Source organism: Leptodactylus fuscus, chromosome 11 (assembly GCF_031893055.1).
Source record: "Leptodactylus fuscus isolate aLepFus1 chromosome 11, aLepFus1.hap2, whole genome shotgun sequence".
In the NCBI taxonomy this organism is placed as follows: domain Eukaryota; kingdom Metazoa; phylum Chordata; class Amphibia; order Anura; family Leptodactylidae; genus Leptodactylus; species Leptodactylus fuscus.
The window spans coordinates 69,753,522-69,765,130 of NC_134275.1; positions in this window are offsets into that span (position 1 = coordinate 69,753,522).

Sequence of the window (11,609 nt, forward strand, 5' to 3'; positions counted from 1 at the left end):
GGTAAACATGGTCCGCAAGGATAGATGCATACTTGTGTTGATCCATTGTGCCTTTTACAATGATGAGTGCACCCAGATGGCTGATGACACGCGCCTTCTGCCATTGGTTATTTAACGTTGACGTCAAAAGTAGGCAGTGGTCACATTAATATGACTGGACTGTGTAAGTGTAGGGCTTTACTCTAATTTCTGATGCAGGAAACAACCTGACATAAGAATACATGAGCCTAGAAGATTTAGAGCTGTCACCTTTATATTGTTATTTACTATTACAGAAACCTGTAAGTGACAGCCCTGACATCAGATACGAGTCGAGAATCGTTAGAAACTCTATTTTGTTTTACCAAATTTTCCCTTTAAGAATAAATGAAACATACAGTGGGACTTGGGGCGAGTTAGTAGATATTTTTACACTCTCTAAAATCCTCTGCTATTATTTTCCCACATAATTTCTTATATATTCTTTCATTTCCATGTATTTATGCAAAACTTGCACAAACTTTCTGAAACACGAGTGAATCATCTAATATGAGGCAAAGCGATGTAGTTTATCTTTCCTGACAAAATTTTGTGAGTGGGCTAAAGCTTCCAGCCTCGCCCCGTTCCGCAGTCCCCACATGAAGAGTCACATTTCTATTTTAAGTCAGATAACACTGTGCAGGGTGAAGAAGAATTAGATGGAAAGAAGTGGATGGAACAGAAAGCACAACAGGGACCACTTAAGACTACTTTTATAGACAAGTTGACTTTTTTTCAGATTTTATCATAGGAAAACAATTCTGAAGAATTCAGAGGAATTTTCACAGTAAATCATGAACGTACATGTGACAAACCGAGTCATGATGCAATCTCCTGAGGCTCTTACTGTTTTCTTTGGCAAGGCTATGCTAGTTGTCGACTTCTATATCAGGATGCTGCACCCTCAGTGGTTGATTTGTGTTTACAATGAAATAATGAACCCCATCAGGACCACATTCATCTTATCCCAAAAGACCAGCAGTGGTGTATCCAGTACCTGGCATCTGTGCCCAGGGTCTATGTCTCCCTCCCCCCTTGTTTGTTAGTAAAATACTGTGAAACATTGTTACAATAGAGTAATTGTGTTGATTCCAGCAACATACATAAGTACAAACAGGAGTGCCAGGGTCCCTAGTAAAATTATGTCTGGGGTCCCTCTAATCCGAATACCAGTTGCAGATCAATAATTTCCCCTGTATTGAAACTCACACAGTATAGTGCCCACTTTACTGACCCTCACAGTATATTACACCCTTTACTAACCCCATATAGTGAATTGCCTCCTTAACTGGCACACACACACACACACACACACACACACACACACACACACACAGTGTATTGCCCCAGCTTATGTCCTCCACATTGTACACTGCCTGCTTTTATGGCCCCATACAGCAAATTGCCCCTTTTTGTGGCCCCTACGCAATACATTGCCCCCTTTTATGGCCCCACATGGTATATTGGCTCATCGTATGGCATACACATTGGGCCAGTACTTGGATTATTCTAACATGCAGTGGCGTAACTAAAGTCTTGTAGGCCCCAGTGCAATCTTTTATCCAAGGCCCCCTACTTCATCCTACTTCATCCATAAAGCAAATTCATTCTTTGATAGTGATGGTTATGGAGCTAAGGAGATTAATCCACCTTAGTGTGGTTAGGGTAATCTGTGGGTCTCCTTGGCTTATGGGCCAGAAGGAAGCTGCAAATTCAGTACTGATGCCAGTGCTTATGGGCCCCCTAAGGCTCCTGGGCCCCAGTGCGACTGCACCCTCTGTACCCCCTCAAGTTACGCCCCTGCTTACATGTAATTCCAATATTCACTCTTTCACCCCCATTTCTGGGCAGGGTTGACTCTGCTTTGGCTTCCAGGGGGCGCCGCACACTATATCTAAATGCTGAACAACAACAAAATGTGACGTATAGACATTGTTCAACATCCTAACATAGTGAGGTACCCCCTGGAGGCCAAAGTGGAGCAGGTCTGAACAGAAGCCAAGATGTATCGTCAGAGGTCAAAAAAGGTCATAATGCAACTCACTCCCCTAGGGCCCCTGATCTATGGGGCCCCATACATTGAATGGGTTATGTCATGGCCATACCTTCCCTTGTGTACAATACTCAAAAGCTGTTGGCATGATATAATATCTCCATTTTTTTTTATTTTTTTTAACCAAGAGCACCCCTTCTTTTAGGTTTTTCACTGATGATATCACTTGCTTTTTCAGGTCTGGGGGAAAAATAAATTCTATCACCTGCAAACTGTCTGATGTTTAATGATCATGTCCATGTAGGAACCTGTCATATTAAGTATACAGTCTGAAGTGGTGGCAGCAATTCATTGAGTATGAACTGAGCAGATTTGGTATTACCTGGATCTCAATAATTGAAATCTCTGCTCCTTTTACAATGTGGAGTCCAGTTGGGATTCTATCAGTGATCAATAGCTGCTTCTGCATACAAGCTCATACATGGGAGACTGACAGTCACCAAGTAGGACCACCCACTGGACTCCTAAGTTACATGTGATACTGAATCTTTTCTTATAAATCTATATATCAATCTGCTTAGCTCCTTCTGATCTATAATGGTTACAAAGGCAGACATAGTATTTCAAAAAACCTTTACTAAGGTCCAAGAAACTTCTAAATCCAGGCTCTTAACAGTATAGCCAATGGAATAAGGAACAGTATACAACAGAATAAGATGCAGTATACAGCGGAATAAGAGGCAGAATACAGTATAATAAAAGGCAAAATACAGGGAATAAGAGGCAGTATACAGGGGAGATAGAGGCAGTATACAGGGGAATAAGAGGCAGTATACAGGGGAAATAGAGGCAGTATACAGGGGGATAAGAGGCAGAATACAGGGGAATAAGAGACAGTATACAGGGGAATAAGAGGCAGTATACAGGGGAATAAGAGGTAGTATACAGGGGAATAAGAGGCAGTATACAGGGGAATAAGAGGCAGTATACAGTATAATAAAAGGCAGAATACAGGGGAATAAGAGGTACTATACAGGGGGATAAGAGGCAGTATACAGGGGAATATGAGGCAGTATACAGTGAAATAAGAGGCAGTATACAGGGGAATAAGAGGCAGTATACAGGGGAATAAGAGGCAGCATACAGGGGAATAAGAGGCAGAATACAGGGTAATAAGAGACAGAATACAGGGGAATAAGAGGCAGTATACAGGGGAATAAGAGGCAGTATACAGGGGAATAAGAGGCAGTATACAGGGGAATAAGAGACAGAATACAGGGGAATAAGAGGCAGTATACAGGGGAAATAGAGGCAGTATACAGGGGAATAAGAGGCAGAATACAGGGGAATAAGAGGCAGTATACAGGGGAATAAGAGGCAGTATACAGGGGAATAAGAGGTAGTATACAGGGGAATAAGAGGCAGTATACAGGGGAATAAGAGGCAGTATACAGTATAATAAAAGGCAGAATACAGGGGAATAAGAGGTACTATACAGGGGAATAAGAGGCAGTATACAGGGGAATATGAGGCAGTATACAGTGAAATAAGAGGCAGTATACAGGGGAATATGAGGCAGTATACACTGAAATAAGAGGCAGTATACAGTATAATAAAAGGCAGAATACAGGGGAATAAGAGGCAGTATACAGCGGAATAAGAGACAGAATACAGGGGAATAAGAGGCAGTATAAAGGGGAATAAGAGGCAGTATACAGGGGAATAAGAGACAGAATACAGGGGAATAAGAGGCAGTATACAGGGGAATAAGAGGCAGTATACAGGGGAATAAGAGGCAGTATAATGGGGGAAAAGAGGCAGTATACAGGGGAATAAGAGGCAGTATACAGGGGAATAAGAGGCAGCATCCAGGGGAATAAGAGGCAGTATACAGCAGAATAAGAGGCAGAATACAGGGGAATAAGAGGCAGTATACAGGGGAATAAGAGACAGAATACAGGGGAATAAGAGGCAGTATACAGGGGAATAAGAGGCAGAATACAGGGGAATAAGAGACAGAATACAGGGGAATAAGAAGCAGCATACAGGGGAATAAAAGACAGTATACAGGAGAATAAGAGGCAGTATACAGGGGAATAAGAGGCAGTATACAGGGGAATAAGAGTCAGTATACAGGGGAATAAGAGGCAGTATACAGGGGAATAAGAGGCAGTATACAGGGGAATAAAAGACAGTATACAGGAGAATAAGAGGCAGTATACAGGGGAATAAGAGGCAGTATACAGGGGAATAAGAGGCAGTATACAGGGGAATAAGAGGCAGCATACAGGGGAATAAGAGACAGAATACAGGGGAATAAGATGCAGAATACAGGGGAATAAGAGGCAGTATACACGGGAATAAGGCAGCATACAGGGGAATAAGAGGCAGAATACAGGGGAATAAGAGGCAGTATACAGGGGAATAAAAGACAGTATACAGGAGAATAAGAGGCAGTATACAGGGGAATAAGAGACAGTATACAGGGGAATAAGAGGCAGAATACAGAGGAATAAGAGACAGAATACAGGGGAATAAGAGGCAGTATACAGGGGAATAAGGCAGCATACAGGGGAATAAGAGGCAGAATACAGGTGAATAAGAGGTATACAGGGGAATAAGAGGCAGTATACAGGGGAATAAGAGGCAAAATACAGGGGAATAAGAGGCAGAATACAGGGGAATAAGAGGCAGTATACAGGGGAATAAGAGGCAGTATACAGGGGAATAAGAGGCAGTATACAGGGGAATAAGAGGCAGTATACAGGGGAATAAAAGACAGTATAGAGGAGAATAAGAGGCAGTATACAGGGGAATAAGAGACAGTATACAGGGGAATAAGAGGCAGTATACAGGGGAATAAGAGGCAGTATACAGGGGAATAAGAGGCAGCATACAGGGGAATAAGAGGCAGTATACAGGGGAATAAGAGGCAGTATACAGGGGAATAAGAGGCAGTATACAGGGGAATAAGAGGCAGTATACAGGGGAATAAGAGGCAGAATACAGGGGAATAAGAGGCAGTATACAGGGGAATAAGGCAGCATACAGGGGAATAAGGCAGCATACAGGGGAATAAGAGGCAGAATACAGGGGAATAAAAGACAGTATACAGGAGAATAAGAGGCAGAATACAGGGGAATAAAAGACAGTATACAGGAGAATAAGAGGCAGTATACAGGGGAATAAGAGGCAGTATACAGGGGAATAAGAGGCAGTATACAGGGGAATAAGAGGCAGTATACAGGGGAATAAGAGGCAGCATACAGGGGAATAAGAGGCAGAATACAGGGTAATAAGAGACAGAATACAGGGGAATAAGAGGCAGTATACAGGGGAATAAGAGGCAGTATACAGGGGAATAAGAGGCAGTATACAGGGGAATAAGAGGCAGTATACAGGGGAATAAAAGACAGTATACAGGAGAATAAGAGGCAGTATACAGGGGAATAAGAGACAGTATACAGGGGAATAAGAGGCAGTATACAGGGGAATAAGAGGCAGTATACAGGGGAATAAGAGGCAGCATACAGGGGAATAAGGCAGCATACAGGGGAATAAGAGGCAGCATACAGGGGAATAAGGCAGCATACAGGGGAATAAGAGGCAGAATACAGGGGAATAAGGCAGCATACAGGGGAATAAGAGGCAGAATACAGGGGAATAAAAGACAGTATACAGGAGAATAAGAGGCAGAATACAGGGGAATAAAAGACAGTATACAGGAGAATAAGAGGCAGTATACAGGGAAATAAGAGGCAGTATACAGGGGAATAAGAGGCAACATACAGGGGAATAAGAGGTAGTATAAAGTGGAATAAGAAACTGAATATGGTTGAAAGCAGTGGAACAAGAGACATAATACAGTGGATTAAGGTGAAATAAGAGGTGGAACATAGGGGAATAAGGCATAATATGGCAAAATAAGAAGACGAGTATAACATAATAAGAGGTAGAATACAGGAGAACAAGAGGAAGATTAAAGCATAATACAGCAGTATAGTAATTACTAGAGATGAGCGAACACTAAAATGTTCGAGGTTCGAAATTCGATTCGAACAGCCGCTCAATGTTCGTGTGTTCGAACGGGTTTCGAACCCCATTATAGTCTATGGGGAACAGATACTCGTTAAGGGGGAAACCCAAATCCGTGTCTGGAGGGTCACCAAGTCCACTATGACACCCCAGGAAATGATGCCAACACCTCTGGAATGACACTGGGACAGCAGGGGAAGCATGTCTGGGGGCATCTAACACACCAAAGACCCTCTATTACCCCAACATCACAGCCTAACAACTACACACTTTACACACTCAATACCACCTCTCTGACAGTAGGAAAACACCTTGAAACATGTGTATTTGGCACTTGCAGTGAGGAGAGCTTGTCACCAGCAGTGAATTTGGCCCTTGTAGTAAGTTGAGGTTGGCACCAACATTTGTTTTGAAAATCAGGGTGGATTGAGCCTCTAACCAGCAGAGTTTGGGCAAATTCATGGTGGAGGGAGCCTCTAAAAACCCCAGTTTGGACCAATTCATGGTGGAGGGAGACTCTAAAAACCCCAGTTTGGACCAATTCATGGTGGAGGGAGACTCTAAAAACCCCAGTTTGGACCAATTCATGGTGGAGGGAGCCTCTAAAAACCCCAGTTTGGACCAATTCATGGTGGAGGGAGCCTCTAACCAGCCCAGTTTGGACCAATTAATGGTGGAGGGAGCCTCTAAACAGCCAAGTTTTGGGAAATTCATGGTGGAGGGAGCCTCTAACCAGCCCAGTTTGGACCAATTCATGGTGGAGGGAGCCTCTAACCAGCCCAGTTTGGACCAATTCATGGTGGAGGGAGCCTCTAAACAGCCCAGTTTGGGCAAATTCATGGTGGAGGGAGCCTCTAAAAAACCCAGTTTGGACCAATTCATGGTGGAGGGAGCCTCTAATTAGCCCAGTTTGGACCAATTAATGGTGGAGGGAGCCTCTAACCAGCCCAGTTTGGACCAATTAATGGTGGAGGGAGCCTCTAACCACCCCAGTTTGGGCAAATTCATGGTGGAGGGAGCCTCTAACCAGCCCAGTTTGGACCAATTAATGGTGGAGGGAGCCTCTAAACAGCCAAGTTTTGGGAAATTCATGGTGGAGGGAGCCTCTAACCAGCCCAGTTTGGACCAATTCATGGTGGAGGGAGCCTCTAAACAGCCCAGTTTGGGCAAATTCATGGTGGAGGGAGCCTCTAAACAGCCCAGTTTGGGCAAATTCATGGTGGAGGGAGCCTCTAACCAGCCCAGTTTGGACCAATTAATGGTGGAGGGAGCCTCTAAACAGCCAAGTTTTGGGAAATTCAAGGTGGAGGGAGCCTCTAACCAGCCCAGTTTGGACCAATTAATGGTGGAGGGAGCCTCTAACCACCCCAGTTTGGACCAATTCATGGTGGAGGGAGCCTCTAACCACCCCAGTTTGGACCAATTCATGGTGGAGGGAGCCTCTAAACAGCCCAGTTTGGGCAAATTCATGGTGGAGGGAGCCTCTAACCAGCCCAGTTTGGACCAATTAATGGTGGAGGGAGCCTCTAAACAGCCCAGTTTGGGCAAATTCATGGTGGAGGGAGCCTCTAACCAGCCCAGTTTGGACCAATTAATGGTGGAGGGAGCCTCTAAACAGCCAAGTTTTGGGAAATTCATGGTGGAGGGAGCCTCTAACCAGCCCAGTTTGGACCAATTAATGGTGGAGGGAGCCTCTAACCACCCCAGTTTGGGCAAATTCATGGTGGAGGGAGCCTCTAACCAGCCCAGTTTGGACCAATTAATGGTGGAGGGAGCCTCTAAACAGCCCAGTTTGGGCAAATTCATGGTGGAGGGAGCCTCTAAACAGCCAAGTTTTGGGAAATTCATGGTGGAGGGAGCCTCTAACCAGCCCAGTTTGGACCAATTCATGGTGGAGGGAGCCTCTAAACAGCCCAGTTTGGGCAAATTCATGGTGGAGGGAGCCTCTAAAAAACCCAGTTTGGACCAATTCATGGTGGAGGGAGCCTCTAATTAGCCCAGTTTGGACCAATTAATTGTGGAGGGAGCCTCTAACCAGCCCAGTTTGGACCAATTAATGGTGGAGGGAGCCTCTAACCACCCCAGTTTGGGCAAATTCATGGTGGAGGGAGCCTCTAACCAGCCCAGTTTGGACCAATTAATGGTGGAGGGAGCCTCTAACCAGCCCAGTTTGGACCAATTAATGGTGGAGGGAGCCTCTAACCACCCCAGTTTGGACCAATTCATGGTGGAGGGAGCCTCTAAAAACCCCAGTTTGGACCAATTCATGGTGGAGGGAGCCTCTAAACAGCCCAGTTTGGGCAAATTCATGGTGGAGGGAGCCTCTAAAAAACCCAGTTTGGACCAATTCATGGTGGAGGGAGCCTCTAATTAGCCCAGTTTGGACCAATTAATTGTGGAGGGAGCCTCTAACCAGCCCAGTTTGGACCAATTAATGGTGGAGGGAGCCTCTAAAAAACCCAGTTTGGACCAATTCATGGTGGAGGGAGCCTCTAAACAGCCCAGTTTGGGCAAATTCATGGTGGAGGGAGCCTCTAACCAGCCCAGTTTGGACCAATTAATGGTGGAGGGAGCCTCTAAACAGCCAAGTTTTGGGAAATTCATGGTGGAGGGAGCCTCTAACCAGCCCAGTTTGGACCAATTAATGGTGGAGGGAGCCTCTAACCAGCCCAGTTTGGACCAATTAATGGTGGAGGGAGCCTCTAACCAGCCCAGTTTGGACCAATTAATGGTGGAGGGAGCCTCTAAACAGCCAAGTTTTGGGAAATTCATGGTGGAGGGAGCCTCTAACCAGCCCAGTTTGGACCAATTCATGGTGGAGGGAGCCTCTAAACAGCCCAGTTTGGGCAAATTCATGGTGGAGGGAGCCTCTAAAAAACCCAGTTTGGACCAATTCATGGTGGAGGGAGCCTCTAATTAGCCCAGTTTGGACCAATTAATTGTGGAGGGAGCCTCTAACCAGCCCAGTTTGGACCAATTAATGGTGGAGGGAGCCTCTAACCACCCCAGTTTGGGCAAATTCATGGTGGAGGGAGCCTCTAACCAGCCCAGTTTGGACCAATTCATGGTGGAGGGAGCCTCTAACCAGCCCAGTTTGGACCAATTCATGGTGGAGGGAGCCTCTAAACAGCCCAGTTTGGGCAAATTCATGGTGGAGGGAGCCTCTAAAAAACCCAGTTTGGACCAATTCATGGTGGAGGGAGCCTCTAATTAGCCCAGTTTGGACCAATTAATTGTGGAGGGAGCCTCTAACCAGCCCAGTTTGGACCAATTAATGGTGGAGGGAGCCTCTAACCACCCCAGTTTGGGCAAATTCATGGTGGAGGGAGCCTCTAACCAGCCCAGTTTGGACCAATTAATGGTGGAGGGAGCCTCTAACCAGCCCAGTTTGGACCAATTAATGGTGGAGGGAGCCTCTAACCACCCCAGTTTGGACCAATTCATGGTGGAGGGAGCCTCTAACCACCCCAGTTTGGACCAATTCATGGTGGAGGGAGCCTCTAAACAGCCCAGTTTGGGCAAATTCATGGTGGAGGGAGCCTCTAACCAGCCCAGTTTGGACCAATTAATGGTGGAGGGAGCCTCTAAACAGCCCAGTTTGGGCAAATTCATGGTGGAGGGAGCCTCTAACCAGCCCAGTTTGGACCAATTAATGGTGGAGGGAGCCTCTAACCACCCCAGTTTGGACCAATTCATGGTGGAGGGAGCCTCTAACCACCCCAGTTTGGACCAATTCATGGTGGAGGGAGCCTCTAAACAGCCCAGTTTGGGCAAATTCATGGTGGAGGGAGCCTCTAACCAGCCCAGTTTGGACCAATTAATGGTGGAGGGAGCCTCTAAACAGCCCAGTTTGGGCAAATTCATGGTGGAGGGAGCCTCTAACCAGCCCAGTTTGGACCAATTAATGGTGGAGGGAGCCTCTAAACAGCCAAGTTTTGGGAAATTCATGGTGGAGGGAGCCTCTAACCAGCCCAGTTTGGACCAATTAATGGTGGAGGGAGCCTCTAACCACCCCAGTTTGGGCAAATTCATGGTGGAGGGAGCCTCTAACCAGCCCAGTTTGGACCAATTAATGGTGGAGGGAGCCTCTAAACAGCCCAGTTTGGGCAAATTCATGGTGGAGGGAGCCTCTAAACAGCCAAGTTTTGGGAAATTCATGGTGGAGGGAGCCTCTAACCAGCCCAGTTTGGACCAATTCATGGTGGAGGGAGCCTCTAAACAGCCCAGTTTGGGCAAATTCATGGTGGAGGGAGCCTCTAAAAAACCCAGTTTGGACCAATTCATGGTGGAGGGAGCCTCTAAACAGCCCAGTTTGGGCAAATTCATGGTGGAGGGAGCCTCTAACCAGCAGAGTTGGGGGAAATCAGGGTGGAGGGAGCCTAGTATTAGCAGAATTGTGCAACGCTTATGGTGGATGAGTATGAGGATGCGGAGGAATTGGAGAGGTTGAGTACAGACATGGAGTTTCATGTTGGGGTGCTTTACACAGGTGGGCACAAAAATGACGGCTCTACCCAGTGGTGGTTCATTTTTATCAAAGTGAGCCGGTCGGCACTCTCAGCTGACAGACGGGTGCGCTTGTCAGTGATGATGCCACCGGCTGCACTGAACACCCTCTCAGATAGGACGCTGGCGGCAGGACAGGACAGCACCTCCAAGGCATATAGGGCAAGTTCAAGCCACAGGTCCAACTTCGACACCCAATACGTGTAGGGCGCAGAGGGGTCGGAGAGGACAGGGCTGTGGTCGGAAAGGTATTCCCGCAACATGCGCCTATACTTCTCACGCCTGGTGACACTAGGACCCTCCGTGGCGGCACTTTGGCGAGGGGGTGCCATCAAGGTGTCCCAGACCTTAGACAGTGTGCCCCTCGTTTGTGTGGACCGGTGAGAACTTGGTTGCCTACTGGAGGAACTGCCCTCCCTGCCGCCAACGTCACATGCTGGAAACATCTCCATCATATTCTGCACCAATTGCCTGTGGCAAGCATTGATGCGATTGGCCCTCCCCTCTACCGGAATAAAAGACGAGATGTTGTTTTTATACCGGGGGTCAAGGATAGCAAAGATCCAGTACTGGTTGTCCTCCATGATTTTGACAATACGCTTGTCGGTTGTAAAGCACCCCAACATGAACTCAGCCATGTCTGCCACAGTGTTAGTTGGCATGACTCCTCTGGCCCCACCGGAAAGTTCAATCTCCATTTCCTCCTCATCCTCCATGTCTACCCATCCGCGCTGCAACAATGGGACGATTCGAAGTTGCCCGGAAGCCTCCTGTATCACCATCACATCATCGGACAACTCTTCTTCCTCCTCCTCCTCCTCCTCCTCCTCCATTAAACGCAGTGAAGCGGACAGATGTGTGGACCTACTCTCCAGCTGTGACGGATCGGATGCTATCCCTAACTCCTCTGTGTGATCTGAGTTATCCCTGATGTCAATCAGGGATTCTCTCAGAACACACAAGAGCGGGATTGTAAGGCTCACCATCGCATCCTCAGAGCTCACCCTCCTTGTGGACTCCTCAAAGACCCGTAGGATGTCACAAAGGTCTCTCATCC